Source organism: Pseudorca crassidens, chromosome 3 (genome assembly GCF_039906515.1).
Source record: "Pseudorca crassidens isolate mPseCra1 chromosome 3, mPseCra1.hap1, whole genome shotgun sequence".
In the NCBI taxonomy this organism is placed as follows: domain Eukaryota; kingdom Metazoa; phylum Chordata; class Mammalia; order Artiodactyla; family Delphinidae; genus Pseudorca; species Pseudorca crassidens.
The window spans coordinates 71,814,332-71,841,866 of record NC_090298.1 but is presented as its reverse complement, the minus strand read 5'-3'; the positions used below and the strand labels follow the sequence as shown (position 1 = coordinate 71,841,866).

General features: G+C 34.9%; 1 long non-coding RNA gene across 1 annotated transcript; it reads right to left on the bottom strand.

Moving 5' to 3' along the window:
- Positions 1-1,904: 1,904 nt before the first annotated feature.
- LOC137220742 (uncharacterized) lies at positions 1,905-10,622 on the bottom strand. Its single transcript, XR_010941774.1, has 3 exons — positions 10,487-10,622; positions 3,543-3,594; positions 1,905-2,483 (listed from the first exon to the last, which is right to left on the bottom strand). It is a non-coding gene; the product is annotated as an uncharacterized lncRNA (long non-coding RNA).
- Between the last annotated feature and the right edge of the window lie 16,913 nt (positions 10,623-27,535).

Below are 27,535 nucleotides of genomic sequence, written 5' to 3'. Positions count from 1 at the left end.
AATTTAGTTTCAGGGTGTTTTTGCACCCTTTTAAGATAATGTTATCTACTCAAATCCCACTTAGTTTTATGCACACTACTGAATATAAGAAATAGATGTGCAGAAGCTGATATCCTCATGCCATATTATCTCTATTTAGTCTCTCTGAACTCTGAGAATTCATTTTTTCTCTGCCAGTGCTAACTAGAGACCATATGATGTGCTGTATTCAGTTGGAACAAAAACCTTTATAAGAACAGTAATAGGATAGAAAACATCAACAAAACCTCTACTTTTATCAGTCTTCATAGTCTCTAGCTCTGACATTTGGACTTGAAGTTTGGAGAGAATCTATGAAGCTGCAGTGAGAATTATTTATCAACTCCAAAAGGCTTTCGTTTGAGAAATCCAAATTTCCATTTTCATAGCAAGTTTATAACTCAACATAAATGTCAAGATTTAAAGAATATTGAAACACAGCATGGATATTTATTTGAAAAAAATCACTTGATAAATTTCAGAATGCACTGTTTTGTTTATTTTTGAAGAGCCTGTCAAACTACATCGGTGGATTAATTAAATAATATAGTTTTCCTGGGGTAGATTGCTACATTCACCACAGTTATAATGTTCCTTTCTTCCCACTTTCATTTGGTATGTGTGGTAGCAGATATTTGTGTGGCTGCTGTTTGTTCAAAATTACTCTTACTGATGTGCTGTTGAGAATGCAGTGAGAAAGGTTGACTTTATAACGAATGCCCTCATACCTAATTTATTATCCATTACCTATACTTGACAGCTTACCTATGTCTCAATGAACCTTCCTCGTGAGTTCAAACATGCTCTCCTACATAGTGCGAACTATAATATTGGCCAGATGCTACCTGTGTTTCTAATCGCTGATAATGCATTGTAGAGATACAATTAAAAATTGTTAACCATTTGATGTGGTTAAAAAAAAATCACAAAAAATTTTCCTTCAAAAATTCTATTAAAAATAATAATTGAAGTATATTTTCCTTTCTCATCTTTTTCTCTAGTCTTTTTTAGAGTAGTAGTAATAATTTAAAAATTGTTGGATTCTCGATCTGTGTAAACTCTTTGCTAACAGCTTTATATGTTTAATTTCATTTGATTCTCGAAACAACCCTATAAAGTAAAGGAGGTGCTATGTTATGTCCACATTACTGGTAAGAGATCTAAGGCACAAAGAAGTGAAATAACTCAGGTCATGTAGCCAGTGATAGTAGAGCTGCTGTTGCAATCCAGGCAACCTCATTTCATATCTTGTCCTACTAACCGCAGTGCTACACAGCATTAGACCAACAGAAGGAGGCATCAACATTAGGTGGAATTATTTATTTAAAGGTTTTTCTTTTAGATGTTATACATAATTTGATGCTGACTATAGCCAGTATTAACTTAAAATTTTCCAAAGTAATTTTAATATTAATTAGAGAGCCAAACTACTAATACTTATAAGTCATAAACTATTAAACTACTTATACGTCATAGACTGTTACGACTTGAAAGGGTTTTTGCACTCATTCAGTCCTATCCACATATTGTTAGAACTGGGAATCTGAGGTCTATGAAGTAAAGTTATTTTTCTCAACTCATACAGCTGGTTAGAATCAGAGCCAGGATGAGGACTTGGGTCTTCTGGCTTCCAGTGTGCTGATTAATTGTGTTTCTTTCTTAATTATAAAAGAAGACAGGGCTTCCCTGGTGGCACAGTGGTTGAGAGTCCGCCTGCCGATGCAGGGGACACGGGTTCGTGCCCGGTCTGGGAAGATCCCACATGCCGCGGAGCGGCTGGGCCCGTGAGCCATGGCTGCTGAGCCTGCGCGTCCGGAGCCTGTGCTCTGCAACGGGAGAGGCCACAACAGTGAGAGGCCCGCGTACCGCAAAAAAAAAAAAAAAAAAAAAAAAAAAAAACAATTTCTAGGACAAAGTCACTATCTTTTTCTTTGGGGGGGATATTTTCTACATGAGCACATTGCATTCTGCTGATGAAAACTTGGGTAACATGTGCACTTGCACACACATACAGGTCTTTAAGTAAATTCCAGCTTCTTCCAAGAATGTTCTGAGGCAATTAGATCACAGTTGTGGGTATGTGAGGGAAGATTTTCGGGTAGCAAAAAGTCTAAATAACTTGGTGATAGCTGAAAGATGGTATTGATGAGCAATGATGTTTTTGTTAGTTGGAGATACTAGGTTTTCCCTTATTCCACTGGGAAATACCAATGAGAAGAGTTTTAATAAGGCATTTTGGGAATGGGAAATGTATATGGGAAAATGTGAATGAATTTGATATATTCCATGTCCTGTGGGCAGAATTTTTAGCACTCTCAAATGCTCAACATCTTTATGTACCGGACTAGATCCACTTTCAACAGTTTAGGCTGGAAGATATTAAGAAAAAAAGTCTCCTGAGATGTTCACGAGTGTAGAAAGGAGGTACGGATATTTTCATCAAAAGAGTTCAGTTTCTTTGAGTTCTGTTTAAGAGAAGAGAATAATGTCAAATATATTCACAGGATTTTCTAGTAATCTTCCATGCCAGAGGATTGTAGAATATTTCTAATTGCTCCATCTACTCCTTTTTTCACATGGAATCAGGCTATATAACATCAAAAAAGCTTCTAATCTAGACTTTTATAAATTTATTTTTCTCCTTATAAACTAGGATGATTCACATTTTAGTTATCAATTATTTTGAGGATTTCTGAGAAACAATTTTATGTTTCTGTTAGTACATTTTAATTTTCTTTAGGTAATTGATTGCCACCCTGACCCCAGCAAGTTACATTATTTTCCCAAAGAGCAGGCATCATGGGGATTTCTCAGAAGATGTTCAACTCTTGGAATACTTTTCTTCCAATTCATAGTTTAAGCGATTATCATCCATATTGTGTCATTGAACACATACCATGCACATCTGCCCCATACCAAATTCTCACTAAATACTTGTGAAATTGATGAGCTTCTGTTGGATTCTTTTTATCTAGCCAACTGTTTGCTTCATTTTGACTGCAAACCAACAGTTACTTTGACCACACCAATGAGTTATATATCACCTACTGTTCAGTGCATCCTTGTGTGTATTGCCCTATGGATTAATTAATAGGAAATGACCTTCATTGTAATGCTTACTATCATCCGAGGAGTCACAGCAGCATTATTTAGAGACGTACACTAGAGGGTGGTGTTTTACCTGGACACTAGACTTATCAATGAATTGGCTTTGAGGAAGAATGAAAAATGTCTCCAGGAAATGTTCCCCATGTTTAACGTTACATAATTCTCAGCACATATGCCCCATTAACAAAGTTGATAAACCCCAGGGAATGGAAGCAGAGACTGAGTCACTTGGCGCCCTTGCTATCCCATTTCTTCAACACATTCCTGTAGGTGTTTGGTTTTCCTGAGCTCCACATGCAGTGTGTCACTTGAAAACCAACACTGATCACTGGGTGAGAATGTATTTGACTCTAGCTACAGGGAATTGGAAAGCAAGAGAGGCAAATAGTGAATGTGGGTAAAGCTATTAAACTCACCGCTTCAATTTTTAAATCCCCTGAATCGTTTATGTGTCCTTCCATGGCTGACCTGAGAAGAAAAGAGAAACCATCAATAGTCGAAGGAAAAGTTATTTCCGGAGAGCTCATGTTTCTGTGCCTCGCCCTCTGAATTTCACTTAGTTTTTTTTAAAAAAAAAAGTTTCCAATCTAGTGCAACACATCTTTCATAATACCTAGAATGGAATGATCAAAATATTGCTGAAAGTCCCCCCTACCTCGGTAAACATGCTAATGTTAGTGATAGGTTGTTCATTTTGTTCTGGCGCTTGCTTTCACCTTTGTGTTTTTCTCAATTGACTCTTCTAATATTGGTAAAATATTTGCTCAAATCATGAACTCTGTTGTGGTTTCTCAGGACAAATGTCCAAATTTTCATTGACTTTTACCTGGTCATGTGAATAAATACATGAAAGGGGGAAAAACATCTCAAATGTATTGCTCTGAAATTTCCCTTCAAGAGAAATTTATTCTTCCTGCTCTGACCAGTGGAAATTTCCTTTTAACACAGGCAAGTCTTCATCTGGTGTTGTAGGTTTTCAGAGTTACATTCTTTATTATTCTTTACCACTATCTGATTCAGAAAGACTGCTGGAATCAAGATCTCCTGGAATAAATTTTAAAAGTGCAATTTCATATGATCAAAGTTGAACTGACTGGTTCCTATTAAGGCTAAACCCTGTCCACTACTGCCAAATTCTCTATTGAAGCTAGGTACACACTTTCCTTCAAATGTTCCTTTGCATTTGGCTCTGCTGTTTCCATGCTCTCCTTTCTTCAGTGATACGATAACATTGCAATAATACTTAAACGCTGACATGACAGAAAACCTTGCCAGTTTGGCTCTCAACCTTGGCAAGCTTTTTGTTATAGTTACAGCCGGCTTACTCCTTGAGTTGCACTAAACTTCCAGAGCTTCTCCACAGCATGTCTTATAAAGGGGACTGAAAGGAAAAGTAAGAGAGATGCTAATTTTAGACAGAGAATAGTAAATAGGACAATAAATAAAAGCTCTGTTTTGGCACATTGGAAATTTATTTTTTCCCCTTTGAAATGTGTGATTCCTTTTCCCAAATGTTACACTAGATTTATTTTTAAAGGTGTCATCTATTTCCATTCCAGTGCTATGTCATCTATAATTTAAATTTATGAGATAAATCTTGAGGTTCACCAGTGGAGCAGCTGGAGAATTCTAGCCACTTTGCCATTGAAAATGCAGATTTGCTGAAGGTTTTTGTGTCTGACAAGCCCCATTGAAAGCACCTCATTCCCTCTCCTGACAAGTATCCATCAACATGTAATATTTATTCTTCTGTTTTAGTTTCACTACAAATAATTGGCGGCCCCTCAGCAAGAAGACAGTTTCCTGCTGAGGCAGCACCACCTGTATAGCTTCACTAAAGCTGAGAACAAATGCTCTGAAAAGAAAGCTTTCCTAGAACTGATGGATAAAATGAATGAGGGACATTTTCTAAAAGGAGGGAAAACTAAATGTGCTCCTTTAGTTGCATCATAATTTTTTGTTCTCCAATCTTCCTTCTGTCACTGTCAGAATAGCAGTAGAATGTTCATATATACATTTTATGGCCGATAAGAAAAATATTCTTGCTGACTTGTATTACACTCCCCTTCTCTCTCTGTCTATAGCTATATCTATATCTATACCTGAGCCTTTAACTTCACAATTGTTATCTTTTCTGGACACAATCTATGGGCTTATGTGATTTACATTTTTAACATCCAGCAAACATGAAAATTTTACACCCAACTATAGCTATTGTAATAGCAAATTAGATCGACCACGGCCTTCATATGATTGTCATGACCTCCAGTTTTCTAGTAACCCCCCAGGCCTATATCCCACTTGTTAAGAAAGGAGATGTTCTTAAAAAAAAAAAAAAAAAAAAAAAAAAAGAAAGGAGATGTTCTTAAAGAATTATAATTCTATGAAATGTGCATGGTTTGCATTCAAAGAGAAAAATGTGACACGTAAATGAAAAAATAAACAAGTCGGTATATTGATTCCTTTCAAATAAAGGAAAAACTAGAGCGACAATTCAGATTTACCTTAATTTCTATTGCAGGAGTTTTCAAACTTTGAGCATCAAAATTGGTGCTTCATTACCAAAATTGAGCAGTAGTTGTTTTCTCCCAATTTACAGGAGAATAATCAAACTGTTATCTAGTATATCCCCTATTTTTAGCGTTAATCTCATGATTATTTTTCAGTGTTTAGTATCTAGAATAACTCATATTCTAGTGAGTACAATGAATGAACAAGTAAGGGAGAGATATTAAAGTACAAACACATCAATGCTTGCATAAATACCAGCTTTTGATGAATGGACACCAGTAGTCTTGGTTGTACTTTGCATTCTACGCTTTTAATTTAAACTTAATATTAATAAGCAAAGTAAAATCTCCAATGCTACACACCAGCATTCATGCTAAATTACTCTGAACGAGATGGAATTAATCATTCGTAGACTTTCAGAAAGTTATCCCATAATTTCCAAGGATTGTGCTGTCAGAGAAAGTTTGAGAGCTACCATCCAATGTGCTTCACTTATATTTTAATAATTTTTCAACCTAAGGAAAATAACCTGATTAAATGGAATAGATTTCATGAAAACGCAAGAGACTATATATTTTAGTTCATCATTTTATTGGCAATTACTTTTTAAAAACTGTATCCAGATAATATGTTTGCAATAACTATTTCCTGATTACCTTAATGGTAACATGACAAATTAGTAGTCAAAGTAAAATTAAAGTCCTAAGTTTTAAAAATATGTATTGAACATTCAAAGGGTACTGAGTGCTCTGACAAGTGGTTAGGGGTAAGTTAAAAATACCTGGTGTAACACCTTCCCTCACGAAAATTATAATCTAAATAGAAGACATATGACCTGTAAATAATTTACAGACCAGTTCAGATATTGTAAAACTCACATGACTCAGGAAGGAAAAAAAGGCCAGTTTAGGGATTATATTAAAGAGGGCTGCTGAATGAGCACATTTGCCATCATTGATGAATTCTTTCCCTGGACTGGCCTTGGAATCAGGAGCCCTGAATTTCCTGTTTGTTCATATTCTAGCTGAGCTTCCTTGTTTAATTTGATAACTTTTTCCGAACTTTAATTCCTTTCTCCCTCAGAGATGGCTAATATTACTTAACCTCTAATTATTTTCTAAGGACTAAGTGGTTGACCAATAGCTTGGTAAACTGTAAGTTGTTATAAACATGTAAGATATCTTTATAATCATTTTTCTGTGCCAGGCAAAAAAGTCTAGTTGAGGATCAAGGTATCATAATGATAAAATAATTATACTAACTGATATTTATTATTTTTTTCTGTGTGTGTGGCCCAACATAGTTCTCAGTTCAATGTGCTTTTGCTCATTTAATTTATATAAACACCTTTCATTCATAGGTACGCATAGCCTAAAAAGATAACGATGCAAAGATGTACTGTAGGATAAAAAATAGGTACCATATGCCATTCATTAATGTCAAACTGAATTGTCATTCATTAATGCCAAATTCTGAATGCCAAGCTCAGAATTCAGAAGATGAAACTTGTGAATTGTGAGTAAAAGAGATCATTATGAACCATGAAGGTCAAGAATGACTTCGTGCGAGGACTTTGATATAATCTGAGCTTTTAAAGATGGAAAGGACCTTGTTAATTGAGAAGGGAGAGAGTATTCTAATCCAAGGGAACAGAAGAGCATGGTCAGCAGTGAATGAAATATCTTTCATGACCCAAGAAATATACTTGTGCCCCAGATGTGATGTTTGCTAAAAATGACTTTCAATTTGTGTATCTACAATCAGGGCATGCAGTTGCAGCTTGCCTCTAGGCAGCATCACTGGCTATTGTTATATGTTTAACAGCCCCACATCTTAATGCTCTTTCAAGACATTTGCCCTTTCAAGACATTTGAAATTGAAGCCCCATGCATAAAACAAGAACAAGTTTAAAATAGACAGGAGGAAAGTAGAAGCTCAAAGGCAATCACCTCCCAAGGTTTATAAGTGAAGCGTTGGTTCCTTCAGATGCAAAGAATGCTGTAACAGATATTACAATAGAAAACATGAAAGTATTTTAAAATATGATCATGAGGTCATGAAGACTCCTCTACGCTTTTGAGAGAACTCAAAATAGCTTTAGGGACTTTAAGTTATTTGTGGTTGGTGGGATTAGCCCCATTTAGTAGATGAGCAAAATGAGTCAAGAAGATTGTAACTTGCCCAGAGTCATGCTGCTAAGAAGCAGTGGTTTAAGGATTAAACTATTACTTGTTTATCTATCGTGTGTCAGGTACTGAGAGACATTTTCCATATGTTTTCTCCTTAAATTTTCGTAATAAGTTTGTGTGTATGATATTAATACTCCCACTTTTGCAAAGGTTTTTACTACACATTTCAAATTGAGGCTGGGGCCTCTTGATATCATGGTATATTCCAGTAATTCCAAATTTCAGACCCGCAGGACATACACTTTTGCTCTTCTATGTCAGCAGCATCAAAACCTCAAATCTAAGAAATTCAGTGTCACAAGAAGCTCACCATCCTTTCATGTGGGTTATTAACCCCTAGTCAAAGCCATAGGGCACACTCAATGCACTTATGGTAGGAAAAACTCAGATACAGCAGATACTAAGAGAAAACTTCAGGGTTCTCTGAACTCTGTATTTTGTTCAATCACTTAAAGAATGTCTTTGAAAGATATGGATAGTCAGATTGCCTGCTTTAAATAAGAGAAGTAGGCAGAGACTCTGTAATTCCATAGCTGCTTCTGGCCAGCCGTGGCCTCTCAAGCTTTAGAAAAATGACTCAACTTTTTCAGGCCTATTTCGGATCCCTGCTGCAGAAACCTTCTGAATGAAATATGTCTTGCAGTTGATATCCTGCTTCAAATCTACTTGGTGCCTCAAACAGCAGGGTGTCTAGAAATACTAGTCTCTGCTATGAGAGCAGAAATCTTAAAGAGCCATGCAAATTGGATCCACCCGGTCTTTAACTTGGGCCAATTCTTCCACAGTATGTGCAGACACATTCTTAGTTGACTTGACTGCATAATAGAGATAATTATAAGTACTTACTTATCTCACAGGGGTCTACTGAAGATTAATTAGTTAATGTTGGCAGACCAAAGGTGTAATATATGTGCTAAGTATTATTATTATTATGTGCCACTTATCTTGAAAGAATGTTGTTTCTGAAGTCATAGTGCCTATATGCCATCTGCTCACAGCAGCCTTTACCATCTCTCTACTCAGAGACTGAATCCGGTATCTGAATAAATAGATGTGCTCAAAAAAAAAAAATCTATCACACCTCCATCTGTGCTTATGGAATATGAATTCAGACATAGGCAGAAATGCAAATCAATCAAAGGGGAGAGGCTTCTCCAGTGCCCAGAGTCACATTTTGAGATGTTGCTCTAATATTCTTGCTTTTCATTTTAGAATCCGCTAACTCACGATGCGAGGCTTCTGTGAAATTCTCTCTCTTCTGCATTTGAAATAGGATGTCATATTAGAGGCCTGAACTGCCTTCTCTTTTGTTCCCAGAAAGTTGAAAGAGAAAACTTCTCCAGAGCACATTCACTGCCGATCTTTGCAGAAATTAGCTCCATGATTTTCATGCTTTATATATTAATATAATTATTAAATGCTAATGAGTTTTTAAAGATTCCTATATGAAATGATTTTGAAACTTCCCTCCTGCCAGAATTATAACTAGGTTACAGGCAACATGATACGATCTATGACCCATTTTTACTAATGACAAAAGAATGAAGATACAGCTTTTTATGAATAAGCACTCCTTCCCGAACATGACAGGGCACTGCAACTGTGAAAGCTCTGAAAATCAGAAAGATTAAAACCTTGAACTAAAATTATCCAAATGTTTCACGGATGCCACAATAGTAATATAAATACCATTCTTTGCCTTTGAAAAAGTTATTGGTGTCACAATTATCATAGATATTTAATGTTCTTCCACAGTAGGTGACTCAATGGAATTATTTCTTCCACCATCATCCTACTACCTCTTCCTCGAGTCAGCTGCAGAAAGTAAATTTCTCTTCTATCAGAAACTCACCTCACTTGATCCATATACCCAGGATAATTCCAGTAATGTTTTTGTTTAGTTGTATTTTTTGTATCCAGTTTGTTTACAGATTTCTCATCTTGTCCAAGGGTATGCTAACACATCTTTTATGGTAGTAGTGGAATGAATCAAGTAGGAAATAAACTCTGGTTCAGTAAAGCTCCTGTGATCTATTATATGCATAACCTGATCTCATGAGGATGCAAGTAACATTTGAATTCAATTCATCTAATCTAAATTATGCATCTATCTTAGGAATTGGTTAGGTTTTAGGAATATAAAGAGGAAAGAAATACCATACCTAGTCTCTACTCAAGAAGATACATCTATAACTAACTATATTAAAATGATAAGTTCCAAAGTAAGCAATTTGAACAAGTCTTGAGAGAGCTCAGAAGAGGCAATGATTCATTCTCCTGAGAGGAAAGTGAGTTTCAGAAGGCTTCAGATGGATGATATTTGAATTGGGCTGTGAAGGATGAAAACAGCATGGGTAGGTGGAAAAGAGGGAAGGCATACTTGGCTGTCCTAACTCTATACTTCCAAGAAGACTGATACCTCTTTGAAGTATGCTATTCTATATTGTTAAAAATGAGCCTTGGACACCCTTCACATTTAAAAAAAATTTGTTCCTGGACTCTTGGATTGTACTCCCCTCTCAAATCTCAGGTTCCTTGACCTAGTTTTCCATTGCTTGCCCCTACACTTGAAAATAGATGTCCTTCTCAATGTTGAACTTCCCCTTGAGCATGGCTTTAACTCTGTTTACAAAAGCACAGCAACCCCAGATATCACCCACCTGATGTCCCTGCAAAGTTCACATTGAACACCTTGAGGGAACTTGAATATTTTCAGGAAGAGAAAATGATAGGAAAAAACAAACAAACAAAAAACATAGACAGCAAAGATCAAGACTTGTGTGACAAAAAGCAAGCCATCTGATGGGGCCAAAGCTCTCTGTTCCCTCATGCATGAGGACATTTGACAGAATGATGTAACCAGCCCCACAATAGCAGTGATACTGTGAAATAGCACAGGTAATCCTACCCCAGCAATGTTTTAGCCCATCCCTCAGAAAATGCTAATTATAGATAGGGTATGCACACAAATAGACTTAACTCCCTAAACAACCATGACATCATTTCTTCTTAGACAAGATGGTCTAACCTATCATTGCTTGAACCTAGATTCTGCACATTTAGGGGTACAAGTCTCTCAGGGAATAGCTCTTAAGAACATCTAAAATAATTAAATATTTTATGAACTTCCTGATTACTAATATGTTATGGAGTGAACACAAAGGTATTCAGTGGCTTGAATCTTGGGTATTTTAGAGCTTGGTTGCCTTTGCCAACCCATTTTGTTAGTGATACAATAATGTCTCATCAGATGGGGAGTCAAGGTTGCAGCTAGATTTGTTGATCATTAATGGTACTTACGTTATTGGATAGACTAGGAGTCTGAAACTTTTGTACCCTCAAGAATAAGGATGTGATGGAGTGGGGCTAGCTCAGAAGACTTGCAGCAAGACAACTTATGCAGTGCCTTCTCTGTAGACTAAAAAAGGGATTCTGGACTGAGGGCTGTAAATTTGGCACTGTCCATGAGTTCTAAACTGACTTTAAAATGAATGAGGTAATGGGATGCTCAGGCAGAAGGCTCATCCATTATAGAAATACACCTCAAATTGGTCCTTCTTTTGGTAAAGGCTAAGGAGTACTTTGAGTTAAAACTTGGCAAGTTATTTGCTTACCAGGTCTTGCTGGGATTTGAATTAACTGTAACAGTGATGAAATTTTCCTAGAAACTAAATGAGAAAGCCAAAAAATGTTACAGAAAGCCTTCAAAAATTTCAGAATTAACTGTTTGATCTAGTTAGCACCTCTAGTTCTGTTGGTATAGTCCATTTAAAACAGCTTTGTATGAGGGGATAAAGAGTGAGATTGAAGCAAATTACACATATGGCATGGGCCTATCTATTTATGTAATGGAAGAAGAGGAAGAAAACAGAGAGAGAAGAAAATTGGAAGAAAAGAGACAGTGTGAAGAAACAAATAAAATGCTCCTTTAGCAGACCCTAAAAATTCTCAATCACGTCATTAAAAACAACAACAAATTAAAGAGTATTTAAAAAGCATACAAAATGCATCCAGCTGAATATAACCCACATGCCTCTGTGAGCTTTTCACATTGGTCAGGAGTTGCTTAGTGAATTGAGAATCTATTAAGTTGCATGTGGTTTTCATTCTCTTGTTTTTAAAGATGCTGTTGTAGACAATACCACAAAGATAATCTCTTTTGTATAGCTATCCCATCACACTAAAATCCTGGAAACTTCATTCAACATTAATATGTCATAATTTAATCCTCACAACTACATTATACAGTTGTTACCCATATCTCTGTTTTGTCACTCAGTTGAGGCTTTTAAAGATTGAATAACTTGCTCAAATAAGTGGTACAGCAGCTTCAAACCCAGATTGTCTGAATATAATTCCTGTACTCTTTCCTCTAAATCACATACATGCTATTAAGTTCTTATGGCTTCATTTATATGTATGAATCTTCTTGCAGTTGCATTATTAGAATTTAAAAAGATTACATTGATCACTGAACATCTCTTTGACTTCCCTTGACCCCCAGGATTATTTTTGCCTTGAGGGGACAAATATTAAGGTGAAAAGTTATGACATGAAGTGTTGTTATCAAACTTCTAATACTTTTGTAAAATTTATTGGTCACTGTCAAATCATGAAAATATGAAGCTTATAAAGAGGCTAAGTAATGCTTACTTTAACTTCCAGGTTTAATTTTTTTTAATTTAAAAAGTTATATATATATAACTTTTTATATATATATCTTTTTAAATTTTAATAAATATATATCTGCAAAAAATTCCACACAGTAAAGAAGTTATAATACGAAAAGCAACTCTTCCTCCCATCCTTGCTCTACAGTCCCAATTCTCAGGTTAGAGTCTTTTCGTGTATATTTAAAAATATATATATATATACATGCAGACATAAAATATTTCTCTCTTTTTTTAAACATATTTTGGTGATATTTTCATTTTCAGCTCTCTACAACTTCCCTTGCTTTTCACAGCTGCAGAGAATTTCATTTATGGGTAGACTGTAATTGATTTAACCCATTTATGACTGCTTGACATTTAGAGATTTTTGCACTTTTGTTCTTTCTAAGTATGCTGCAATAAACATCATTGTTTTTATCTCTTTGTTTCTGGATGTATATATAAATGCTGGATAAATGCCTTGAAGTGGCATTACTGAGTCAAAGGCTCAGTTAAGTTTATAATTAGATATGTCTGACTGAATTTTTCTTCTATATGTGCCTATTTTCCAGTTCAGTTAAAATTTGTAAAAAAAAAAAAAAAATTACGTCTGTTTACTATAAGTAAAAAAATTAACTTATTTAATAAGCTTTATAAAATATTTTTATTTAATTCTTCATATTGTGAGGTTTGGGGCATAGAATACTTTAATTTTTATGTAGTCAAATTTATTAATATTTTCTAATGTTGCTCTGGATGGTTCCTCTTATTTAGAAAGAGTATTTCCATATCAAAACTATTTTTAATGTAATTTTTTGGTACTTTTAAAGTTTTATTTTTACATTTAAATCTTTGATACGTCTGGAATTTATTGGGGTCTACTCTTAAGGCAAAAAACAGTTGTTGTTTTTTTTTAATGGCTAGCTAGCTGTCCCAACATGTTTATTCAGAAAGCTATTTTTTTCACTGATTTGAAGTGCCAACTTTATCATAGAGTAAATTCTCATATGTATTTGTTTATTTCTTGACTGTTTCTTCCATTTAATTGATCAATCTTCCTATTTAGACACCAGCACCAAACACTTAGTTGTATTAAAATGTATTTTACTATCTTATCAAGGTATTCTCCTTTACTACTACTTATTTTTTCAGAAACTTGCTGCCAATTTTTTCATGTTGATTTTTACATAAGAAATTTAGAATCAGCTAGCTCACTTTCCAGAAATAAGGCTGTTGGTATTTTATTTGGATCATGTGAAATCTGTAGATTAATTTAGTTTGAACTTACATTTTTACAATATTAAATCTTCTGTGCAGGAATATGTTTTCTCTTCTTTCCTTTCAGAAATACCTATCCTTTAGTAGAATTAAAATATTTTTTTTCATAGAGATTTTTCACATTTTGTGATTAACTTTTTACCTAGATATTTATTCTTATTTTAAAGATAAGATTCTTATTTCTCAGTATTTTATAGCTGGGTATGTTTGTTTCCAGGAAAGCAATTAATTTTCATATATTTATTTGTATTTGGCTCCCTCAGTTAATATTTCTCTTGCTTTTAATTTTTCTAGTTGTATAATCATCTGGAAAAAATGTTGTTTTATCCTTTCCATATTTGTATCTCTTATGTTTAAAATCACTTTAAGTTTCTAAAAAATATTTTAAGTACATCATCTGGTACTCCTAGGATAATATTAAATATTTAAATAATAATACTAATAAGCATCCTGTTTTATTGTTACTGAATTTAACGAGGATGCTTTTAATATTTCACTATGCTCATGGATTTTGCTTTCAGACATGTATATCAAACAGATTATAAAGTTGTATAAAATATAAATTATTTTATACAGTTTTATTAAGAATCTTAAAAATCAAGATTAGATATTAATTTTTATCAAATAACTTTTTCCTATATACAAAGATAATCACTTGCTTTTATTTTCTTTTTAATATTTTAATATACATTGATAGATTTTATATAAGGATATTTGTATTTATATTCCTTGAATAAACCTTATTAATCATATTCTATCCTTTTAATAGTCTGAGAATATCCTCCTTTTGTTTTATTTTGTATGCAAAAGTAGTATGGGGCTGTGGTTTATTCTACCTTTTTAAATCTGGAAAGATAGTTTTCCAGACTTAGACCATTAATTTTATGTTGGCTTCATAAAAGATGAGCTTGGAAGCTATATGTTTTTATGCTGTCTAGAATATTTTAAATAGCTTTATAATTTTCTGTTTCTTAGTGGATATTTAGAGTTCATCACTTAAACTCTGGTTTAGGAAAGGTTTGGCTTCTTTAGGAGTAGGGACGAATAAATATTTTTCTTAATTTTTCCCCTAAGAAAATTGGAAAATTTGCCCTTACCTGATTGGACTTTTGTTGTCTTTAGCACCAATTTTGTTTTTTTTGTGTTATCATAATAAAGCATTCATTCTATTCACACTTTCAAGTTTATCCTTAGTGTGTGACAAGTATTTTCTCATAATTATTTTCATTTTCTCTGCATCCGTATTTACTAACAAATTCTAATTTTTCCTATTTTATTTATTATATGTGCTTTCTCCTCTTATTTTTCCAAGATCAGTTTATATATACACACAGGGACACACATACATAACTTAGTTTCATACATGTATATAGTCATATGTGTATAATACATAGTATGTACATATAATGCATAGTTATTAACATTCAAGTTTTCATTTTTACTATATGTGCTTTTCCTTTAATATTATTTTTAAATATTACATACATACATATGTATATTTATTAGTATATGAATGTATGCATAATATATATTCAGTTATATATGATACATAATTATATGAACACACATCAACCAATTAGTAAATTTGCCTTTTTACTCTTCTTCTATTTTCCAGTGTATTAACTTTGCATTTATCAGTAATAATTCCTTCCTTTTACTTTCCTTAGTTTCATGTTATTGCTACTTTAATAGACTATTTTATTAAATTATTTCATCCTTGGTAGCTGAGAAAGGTAATTATTAAAACCTATAAATTTTCTTTTGATCACAATCTTAGTCAATTTTCATAGGTTCTGATATATAATGACTTGTTATTTTCTTCATATTCTACAGTTGTGGATTTTTTTTGTTTTTTTGTTTTTTTTTGGGTGGTATGCGGGCCTCTCACTGTTGTGGCCTCTCCCGTTGCGGAGCACAGGCTCCGGACACGCAGGATCAGCGGCCGTGGCTCATGGGTCCAGCTGCTCCGTGGCATGTGGGATCTTCCCGGACCGGGACACGAACCCGTGTCCCCTGCGTCGGCAGGGGGACTCTCAACCACTGCGCCACCAGGGAAGCCCAGTTGTGTTTTTCTTTTAACTCATGAGTTGCTGAACATAAAACTTATAAATCTTTAAACAGTTGGTATATTCGTTTTTCCTTTTGTGTTATTGTAATTGTTATGTATTATAAGCAGAGAATTTCTCTAAATAAATTTCTTTTTAAAAAAAATCACTTTAAGTTTTCTTTGTAACCTAATTAATCTCTATGCTGTTTTACTCATGAAGGTTGACATATTTTATTAGGAATATCTATTAACATTTATTTGGTCTATTTGATCAAATGAGCTCAAAAATATAAGTTTAAAATACTGTACTGCTCTTATGTTTCTCTACTTTCATTAAAGCGCCTATTGGAAGTCCTTTACTGTTTTTTCTCCTCCTTGATTTCAACCCTAATACTAATATCACACATTTTACTTTCTTTTTTGTTAGCATTTTCCCAATATGTCTTTTCCTATCCATTTCTTGTATTACTTTATCTTTTTTAAATTTAATTTAATTTTTTATATAGCAGGTTCTTATTAGTTATCTATTTTATAAATATTAGTCAGTCCCAATGTCCCAATTCATCCCACTACCATCTTATATTACTTTATTTTTAAATATTTTTGACATCTTTATTGGAGTATAATTGCTTTACAATGGTGTCTTAGTTTCTGCTCTATAACAAAGTGAATCAGCTATACATATATGTATACCCCATATCTCCTTCCTCTTACGTCTCCTTCCCACCCTCCCGATGCCACCCCTCTAGGTGGTCACAAAGCACTGAGCTGATCTCCCTCTGCTATGTGGCTGCTTCCCACTAGTTATCTGTTTTACATTTGGTAATGTATATATGTCCATGCCACTCTCTTACTTCGTCCCAGCTTACCCATTCCCCTGCCGTGTCCTCAAGTCCATTCTCTACGTCTGTGTCTTTATTCCTGTCCTACCCCTAGGTTCTTCAGAACCATTTTTTTTTTTGATTCCATATATATGTGTTAGCATATGGTATTTGTTTTTCCCTTTCTGACTTACTTCACTCTGCATGAAAGACTCTAGGTCCATCCACCTCACTACAAATAACTCAATTTTGTTTCTTTTTATGGCTGAGTAATATTCCATTGTATATATGTGCCACATCTTCTTTATCCATGCATCTGTCAATGAACACTTAGGTTGCTTCCATGTCCTGGCTATTGTAAATAGAGCTGCAGTGAACATTGTGGTACGTGACTCTTTTTGAATTATGGTTTTCTCAGGGTATATGCCCAGTAGAGGGATTGCTGGGTTGTATGGTAGTTCTATTCTTAGTTTTTTAAGGAACCTCCATACTGTTCTCCAGGGTGGCTGTATCAATTTACATTCCCACCAACAGTGCAAGAGTGTTCCCTTTTCTCCACACCCTCTCCAGCATTTATTGTTTGTAGAGTTTTTGATCATGGCCATTCTGACTGTTGAGAGGTGATACCTCATTGTAGTTTTGATTTGCATTTCTCTAATGGTTAGTGATGTTGAGCATCCTTTCATGTGTTTGTTGGCAATCTGTATATCTTCTTTGGAGAAATGTCTATTGAGGTCTTCTGCCCATTTTTGGATTGGGTTGTTTGTTTTTTTTGATATTGAGCTGCATGAGCTGCTTGTAAATTTTGGAGATTAATCCTTTGTTAGTTGCTTCATTTGCAAATATTTTCTCCCATTCTGAGGGTTGTGTTTTCATCTTGTTTATGGTTTCCTTTGCTGTGCAAAAGCTTTTATGTTTCATTAGGACCCATTTGTTTATTTTTGTTTTTATTTCCATTTCTCAAGGAGGTGGGTCAAAAAGGATCTTGCTGTGATTTATGTCATAGAGTGTTCTGCCTATGTTTTCCTCTATGAGTTTGATGGTGTCTGGCCTTACATTTAGGTCTTTAATCCATTTTGAGTTTACTTTTGTGTATGGTGTTAGGGAGTGTTGTAATTTCATTCTTTTACATGTAGCTGTCTTGTTTTCTCAGCACCACTTATTGAAGAGGCTGTCTTTTCTCCATTGCATATTCTTGTCTCCTTTATCAAAGATAAGGTGATCATATGTGTGTGGGTTTATCTCTGGGCTTTCTATCCTGTTCCATTGATCTGTATTTCTGTTTGTGTGTCAGTACCATACTGTCTTGGTTACTGTAGCTTTGTAGTAGAGTCTGAAGTCCGGGAGCCTGATTCCTCCAGCTCTGTTTTTCTTTCTCAAAATTGCTTTGGCTATTCGGGGTCTTTTGTGTTTCCGTACAAATTGTGAAATTTTTTCTTCTCGTTCTGTGAAAAATGCCGTTGGTAGTTTGATAGGTATTGCATTGAATCTGTAGATTGCTTTGGGTAGTATAGTCATTCTCATGATGTTGATTCTTCCATTCCAAGAACATGGTATATCTCTCCATCTGTTTGTATCATCTTTAATTTCTTTCATCAGTGTCTTACAGTTTTCTGCATACAGGTCTTTTGTCTCCTTAGGTAAGTTTATTTCTAGGTATTTTATTCTTTGTTCTGTGCATTAATTTTGTATCCTGCTACTTTACCAAATCCATTGATTAGCTCTGGTAGTTTTCTGGTAGCATCTTTAGGACTCTCTATGTATAGTATCATGTCATCTGCAAACAGTGACAGCTTTACTTCTTTTACGATTTGGATTCCTTTTATTTCTTTTTCTTCTCTGATTGCTGTGGCTAAAACTTCAAAACTATGTTGAATAAGAGTGGTGAGAGTGGGCAACCTTGTCTTGTTGCTGATCTTAGAGGAAATGGTTTCAGTTTTTCACCACTGAGAATGATGTTGGCTGTGGGTTTGTCATATATGGCGTTTATTATGTTGAGGAAAGTTCCCTCTATGCCTACTTTCTGGAGGGTGTTTATCATAAATGGGTGTTGAATTTTGTTGAAAACTTTTTCTGCATCTATTGAGATGATTAGATGGTTTTTCTCCTTCAATTTGTTAATATGGTGTATCACATTGATTGATTTGCGTATATTGAAGAATCCTTGCATTCCTGGAATAAACCCCACTTGATCGTTGTATATGATCCTTTTAATGTACTGTTGGATTCTGTTTGCTAGTATTTTGTTGAGGATTTTTGCATCTGTGTTCATCAGTGATATTGGCCTGTAGTTTTCTTCCTTTGTGACATCCTTGACTGGTTTTGGTATCAGGGTGATGGTGGCCATGTAGATTGAGTTTGGGAGTTTTCCTCCCTCTGCTATATTTTGGAAGAGTTTGAAAAGGATCGGTGTTAGCTATTCTCTAAACGTTTGATAGAATTTGCCTGTGAAGCCATCTGGTCCTGGGCTTTTGTTTGTTGGAAGATTTTTAATCACAGTCTCAATTTCAGTGCTTTTGGTTGGTCTGTTTATATTTTCTATTTCTTCCTGATTCAGTCTCAGAAGGTTGTACTGCTCTAAGAATTTGTCCATTTCTTCCAGGTTGTCCATTTTACTGGCATATAGTTGCTTGTCGTAATCGCTCATGATCCTTTGTATTTCTGCAGTGTCAGTTGTTACTTCTCCTTTTTCATTTCTAATTCTATTGATTTGAGTCTTCTCCCTTTTATTCCTAATGAGTCTGGCTAATGATTTATCAATTTTGTTTATCTTCTCAAAGAACCAGCTTTTAGTTTTATTGATCTTTGCTCTCTTTTCCTTCTTTTCTTTTTCATTTATTTCTGCTCTGATCTTTATGATTTCTTTCCCTCTGCTAACCTTGGGGTTTTTTTGTTCTTCTTTCTCTAATTGCTTTAGGTGTAAGGTTAGGTTGTTTATTTAAGATGTTTCTTGTTTCTTGAGGTAGGATTGTATTGCTCTAAACTTCCTTCTCAGAAAGCTTTTTCTGTATCCCATCGGTTTTGGGTCATCGTGTTTTCATTGTCATTTGTTTCTCGGTAGTTTTTGATTTCCTCTTTGATTTCTTCAGTGATCTCTTGGTTATTTAGTAGTGTATTGTTTGGCCTCCATGTGTTTGTATTTTTTACAGATTTTTTTTCTGTAATTGATATCTAGTCTTATAGCGGTGTGGTCGGAAGAGATGCTTGATACGATTTCAATTATCTTAAAGCCACTTTATTTTAAACGTGTACTTTGCTATGAGATTGAGCTTTCTTGCTGATCAAATTAAATAATCTTTTATTTGTAACAGTTTTTTTTATTCTATTTACCTTCATTGATGTGAGAAATATGATTGATTTTAGTACCTTAACTGATGCATGTTTCATTTTGCCTTATTTTCAGTCTTTTGCTGAATAGTCTGTATTTTATTGTGTTTCTTTTTTGTGTGCTTCTTTTTTTCTTTTAATTATTTGGAATGTTTATTGACTTTTAATTTCTTCTTGTATGTTTAACTGTATAAAAAGTGTTTCTTTTATTAACCTTAGAATATTCATTGAATCTCTACATGAAAATATAAAGAAATTAGCTCACTTATACTTTTGTTACTCTCACCTCCCAGTATATAGTATATTAGTTTTGGTTGATTTCATGATTATTTTTAACATTTTTTGGTAAAATTTGCTTCACAAAATTAGACAGTATCTGTTGATTTCTCACTGGGGGAATAATTGTACACTCACTTCATCAAACTTCCCCTTCTCTCATGCTCTCTCTCAGTTTTATTGTTCATATCATTATATAATCAACAAGTAATAATAATAATACCCACATTTCTTTATTATTAGTTATTTTATGTATATGGAATCAATACTCACCATTATTATATTTTTTTAAAATTTTATTGATGTATAAGTGATTTACAGTGCTGTGTTTAATTTCTGCTGTACAACAAAATGACTCAGTTATACATATATATATTCTTTTTCATACTCTTTTCCATTACAGTTTATCACAGGATACTGAATATAGTTCCCTGTGCTATACACAATAGGACCTTGTTGTTTATCCATCTTATAAATAATAGTTTGCATCTGCTAATTCCCAATCCTTCCCCACCCATCCCCTCTCCCCCTTAGCAGCCACCGTTATTATATTCTATCTCAAGTTTTCAATCCTGGTCTTTATTTTGACTCATCTTGGTCAGGTTTGATTTTGTGATTAAGTAGTTCTTGAATGTGCTTGAATGGGGGTTGTATAGCCTGGGCTGTGTGTAATTTCTCTCTGTTGCCTCAATTATTGAGACAGTTTGTTGAGGAATAAAAAATTTAGGCCACCTTTTCTTTCCCTCAACAATTTACTCTATTTTTTTTCATCTAATTGGTTATATATTTTGTTTTTTTGTTGTCTGCATAGGATTAGTTTTTTATAGTGTTAAAGTCCAGCAACTGTTCCAGGATATGTTGTGATATTGGTTGATCCATATCACTTTTTTTCCTTATGATGGAATTTATCATTTTAATATACAAAGTCAGATCTTTGTTATTTCAGTGTTTCAAGGGCCTTATTAAGAAACTTTATGTTCTTTTCCTTAGAACTATGAACTCTCTCTCTCTCTCTCTCTCTCTATATATATATATATATATTCATGATATACACATGTGTAGAATTTATCTCCCTTATCTTTTATGACTCTACATTTATTTTCCCCCTTTAATTATGTTCTGTTTATTCAAGTTGATCGTCCATGTCCCCAGTGTGTTTCCATATTGTCTCTACTATATTTTGTTTCTTTCAGTGTGCCCTTATTTACAAAATGGTTTTAGCTTCAAATTCCATCTATATTTTAGCATTTTAATTTTTTTCTGGTGTCTTCTTTTGCTGTTCTCCTTGACTGCATATGTCTCTTCTTTGAACTCAAAAAAAACTATTTTTTTCTTTCTTTAAGCCATGATGAAGAAAGGTTTTTTCAGGGCTCTCTAGTCTCTTCCATCACACATGTAATCTTCTGATGACCAATCCCATGCTGGTCCCCTTCTGGATATTATCCCCATTGAATGGGGGCAGCACATATGGTTCAGCTTTTTAGTTGTGAAGTATGAATGAAGGGGAAGGAGGCTTAGTGAACTAAGGCATTTACTGCTTCAGTTTGGACATTTTTATCATAAGCTCTTCTGGGATGTCTGCCTTACAGAAATAACTACAGAGGGAGCTAGTTTTTTGTTTTATGTTGAGCAAAATATCTGCATAGCTGTCAGTGACGCATGCTGCAGAGTATTTCTATAGTAATGTGCCTTGTTCATACAAGAATGGAAATAATCTCAGCTGGAGGCAGTATGGTGCAGTGGTTACAGGCACAGGTTTTAGAACCAGGTAGCCTTCCTGCGTTAAATTTTAACTTCACTTACTAGCTACATGCTATTGAAGAAGTAGTCTTTCCTCTCTGAGCTGCTCGCCTGTATCTACCTCACAGATTTATTGTGAATATCAGTGACGTAATGTGTTTAGAGCATTCAGTACATAATAAGCACTCAATCAGCTTTCACTAACACTATTGTCATGACACAGTGTACTTAATGGTGAGGACTGCTTGGGTTCAAATACCAGCACTGCCACTTACTAGCTGTGTGACATTGTGCAATGTACTTAACCTTTCTGAACCTCTGCTTCCTCATATGTAAGAAGGAGATTATATTAGTACCTATTTCATAGAGTGTAGGGGGTGTTTAATACAATATGTGGCATACAGTAGGGACTCAATAGCTTTATTGATAATCATAGCCCTTTAACCCACTGGTTAAAGCTTAATTTGTCATAGAATCAACGTATAATTTAATCTTGGTTCATTCATGAGAGTTAAATAATGCCTGAACATAGGTACCTTAAGATGTTTCTGACATGTGAGAATTCACCACAGTATTTAGTAAAATAATAACTTAGTAAATGTTTGTAGAATGAATAAACATAATAATAGAAGAAGTGATGTGGCATTGATACCATTCTCCCCCGCCCCAGACCTTCCCCTCCTTTTTTATTGTGGGAAAGATATTGAGTTCAGTTTTCAAGGTTTCCTGTCTGATGATCTCATTTATCCTATCTTTGTCTTCTTTGTTTTCAGCAACTTTTTTTTTCTTTCTATCAATATTTCTATTTTAACAGTACCAGTTATCTACAGGAATATAACAGGGATTGTTGAGAATTTGAAGTCCTTTGAATTCCAATATAAAGATTATTATTATCTCCTAGTATCAAGCCTCTAATTCAGCTTTAATACTGTTATGGATTGCCTTAATTACAGCCCATCTAGGTGGGGTAGATGCTTCACAGTATTTATTTAAAACATTATCCCGTTACAGAGAACTTTCAGTTTCATATTTTCCGTGTAATTTATTTGATTCATCTTTGTTTGCAGTCACTGGTTTAATAGAAAAGTGGCTTTCCATTTCTAAACAGTAGCCATGCTTTGTTTCCCCAGCTATAAGAGAATGGTCAGTCTCTGTGCATAATTCTTGTTTAACCAGTTTACTGCAGTTATTAATCTTTATTGTTACTATCATTACTGTTCACTGAGTGTTGAAAACCTATGCAAAACTTTTAAATGCATAAATCAAATATAGCTTCTGCCCTGGCAACTCCTATCCTGGATGGAGAGGAGTAAAAAGGCTGAAGAGCAAAGGGAGACAAGCCTTGGTTCTGGTCAAGATTTTAGGGGAATCATGAATGAAATGCCTCTGAAAAGTCAGAAAAGCTGAGTAAAATAATCTAAGATAGCATCTTAGTTATCTAACTAACATCTTATCCCCACTAAAGTTTTCCCTTCCTGTTTTGGAAAAACTTGGACTGAATGTCCAGGTAATGTTTGAGAACTGACCTAACAGAATGAAAAGCTCTTGTCATTTTCCTAGTGCCTTATAGTGCTACAGAGTCACTATTCAGAGCTGGGACATTCTTTTCAGACTATCACTCTTAATATTGCAGGTAACACTAGAAAGAATACAGAACCAAGCTGTTATCTCTATTAACACTTAGTGCCCATTAACTCATTTGTGAGTTTATTGGCTTACTTAAGTTATTAGGTCTCAGTGACAGAATGCTAAGCAGGGCAAGTGATTTTAATGGAGGTGAGAGCATATTGTAGGATTGTTAAATCACAGGACACTAGCTAAGCAATGGAAACTGCAAAGTGACGAAAAGTCAGGGAAATTGAAAGGTGAAGCAAAAAGGCTCTGAGGATAAGTCCCACCAATTTTGTGAGTTTGCCTAGAGCTGGCCCTGAGAAAGGAATAAGGGGAGATCTTTCAATAACGTGCATAATGCGTAAGGTGGAAAGTGAAAAGAAGTATTACTCCTCAAAGTTTTTTATATAAGACTCTTGCAGTGGTATGCAGGGGCTAGCTCATAACAGTTTATGAGAGCTGGTTGTTAAATTGACAAAAGATGCGGGAGCCAGTTCATAAACTGTTGCTGGATTAAAGTTTACTGTGGTGGGTGTATTTACACCATGCAAAGTGGCAAATGTTAAGAATCAAGCTTTCTACCTTCCCATCTTCCCCAACTCCCATCTCTTCCCCTCCCCCCAGAGCACATACCTCCCTTGTGGTAGGTTGAAAGCTAAGGAAGGAAAGCACAAGGGTTAATTAGGACGGCATGGGCTTTGAAGGGACACATCCTTTACACTGTGGTAATAGGAATTAGAGCTGCTTTATGAAAGTGAAGATAGAATGCCCTCCTACCCCATCATTTCTTGGAATCGTATGAGGAAACACAAACAGTCTTGCTTGATGTTTTTAGTTTCCTGTTTTTCTAAGAGTACACACTTGTGAAGTCTGTGATTCACAAGAGTGAAGAATGGGGAGAGATTTAGAAGGTTGAAGCTTTGAGGGGTGATATTGATTCAACAGTTTATGAAACCACAGTGGCTGAGGCAACGTAGACTATATTTCCTTGCAAAGGGGTAGCTTCTTCATCCTCTACTTAAATTCTCATTCTTCCAACTCTTCTTCCTCCACTGTGACTTCATGTAGTTTTTGGAACTGTTTTAGACTAGAGAACATCAGGAGAAAGGAAAGGTTTATAAAAGGCCTCTGAGAAGAACAAAAGCAGACTGTTGGGGAAAAAAAAAAAAGGTGGCAGGAAAAAAAAAATGCACCAATACTTTTTAACATCCTGTTAGTAAGAGCCTTGAAATTCTCAACTTGAGAGGAATAAAGCCACTTAAGCAGATGGGGGAAAATAAAAGTTAGATGAAACTATAAAATATTCCAGTTACTAAACTGAAGAAGCCATTAGTGGAGCTCCTCCTTTCATTTAAACAGCATGAATAAGACTCATTCAGTAATAAATTCTTATCCTGCAAGCTGTTTGTAGAGTCAAGGAACCTATCTCATGCAGGTGTTCCACGTGTGAAATGCCAAAACAGATAATAGAAGCCCCAGACATACCGTATTGTGGTTAGAAGGAACTCTAAACCCAAAGACACAGTAAGAAGAATAAGGGGTTTTCAAAACAAAACTATGTTTGTGCTTTAGTGCTGTTTTAAAGTGATTCAGTTTGTTTTAATCAGTGACACTTTTGTGCCATAAATTCCATACGTATACTAATTATACTAGTAAAATTTGAGTTTAACATTGCAGGGAGAGAGCTTGTGAGTTCTGTGAGAACATATAGGTTTTCCTAAAGGATACAAACTCAACTTCAGGTCATTACAAATGAAATTTACCGTAGAAATTATTTGCAGAATAGCTTAAGGGTTTGATTTGGCATGCTCATGCATGCAGAGCTCCTGGAGAAGTTATGGAAACTTATAGCTCTATAAATGCCAGCTGTTGAAGGCAGGCTGCACATGATCTGAGCAGAGGAGGAGAGAAAATGAAGATATGAAAATAAATGGGAGTAAAGAGAAACATCAGGCTACATCTTTGGTTTACACAAAAGACTATGACAAAAACAGGTTGGATGTTGCTTAGGAGAGATGGTGAAAAAAGGAATAAGAATGATTAAAAGTATCACTGCTGCCAGAGTGGGCTTGGAGGCCCAGGGACTTCGTTTGTATATTCATCAAGTCAACCTTGCTCATTGATATTTCTGCAGACATTGTTAAGTATACAGGATATATGTACATCTACACATATGCTCATACATTTATACGTAGACATATACATAATTGATTATGCATATCCATGCACACGTACATAAACATGTATGCATACACACATAGAAACATATATACATATAAAATGAGACATAAATAGGATAGAAAAGTATAAAAACTGCCTTCTAGAAATTTATAGTTTAATTGATGATACAAGATGTGATATACAGAATAATTGCACTATAGTACTTTGATCTCACATTTGTTTTCAACTGACTTTAATTTGGGTCCTGCCTCACAAGTCATTGAAACAGTGCTATGTGCCTTTGTAGCCAAATGTAACGTAATTTTTAAAGTTCTTTTTAAAACTTTTAGCATTGCAGCATTAAACTGATCTGCAACATTTGACCTCTGCCCAGATTTTGAAATTTTCCTAGCATTTAACTCACCCTTCTCTCCTGATTTCTTTGTCTCTGGACATTCTCAGTCTCCTCCATGGCCGTTTTGTCCTTTGCTGGTCTGTTAAAAGGTGAAGCTCCCAGAAATCTTCTCCTGTAATTTCATTCTCTGAGTGTTTTCTCTTGTACACATGGCTTAATCATCAAATAGACATTGATGATTCGAAATCCAACCTAAACCTCTATCCTGAACTCAGGTGTTTATATATAACCACCTACCATACGTGTACACTAGGCTATCTTATACCACTTCAAGATCATCATGTTCACACTGAATTTATAATTTTCTTGCAACCTTCAATAAACCTGCTCTTCTTCCTCTCTCCCCTGTCTTAGTTGGTGACATTCCCATTATCTCAGAAACCAGAAGGCTGAATCATACCTGACTCTGCCTACTATCCTGTAATGCCCTATAATGAATTCCCATGAACTCCTGTCAGTAATAATTCCCAAATAATTTTTCAATTGAGTCTTTTTTCTTGACCAGGACCTCTTATTTTCTAGTCTGTTTTTTCTAACAGCCTTCCAAGGGATCTTTCCCTTTTCAAAATTTCAACAAATAAATCCTAGATGGATGGGTCCAAAATACATCTGATTTTATTCCTCCTCTTGAAAATCCTTCAATTTCTTCTAACCACGTGCAGATAAAGCCCTAAATTCCTGAGCATGGCATAAAAAACATTTTATAACCTGCCTTCTGCCCACTTATCCAGCCCCATATCACTACCCTCCCTTTCACTTCTTTTATAAGTAACTCTGGATGCCTTTGGGACTTGGCTCAGGTGTCACTTCCTCGGAAGACTTCTCTTTCATGTTCTTTCTAAAAGTTCTCATAACACCTGAGAGTTACCTCAGCCACAGTGCTTCAGTCCATTGCATTGTACTAATTGTTTTTTTTTTTTTTTCTTGTTTACCTTTCCCACTTCACTTGGGCAGCTCTTGGAAGGCAAAGAACATTTCTCATTTGTCTTTGTGTCATCCATATGGAACAAAATGTCTGGTATGTAAGAAATGCCTGTTGCACAACAAATATTTTGTTAGTGACTGAGTTTGAGGCTAAATAGTGCTAAACCTTTTAGGAATTGCATTTGGGTAAGGGAAATGAAATGTTCTTTTTCCCACCCAAACAAAACCCCAATAGATTAATGAGTGTTTTATTTCTCTTTCATGTTAAAGAAAGTCATAGGTATTTGTTAGGAGTTGGTATGGCAACCCCACCATTATCAGATCTGGGATCTTCAGCCTTTCTCCTCAGTGATTAGTACATGGTTTTCATATTCAAAGTAATTTCATGATCCAGGATGACTATTGGATTTCCAGCCTTCATGTTTCCTTTCTAGGCAAAAAGAAAGAGGAAGTGGGGG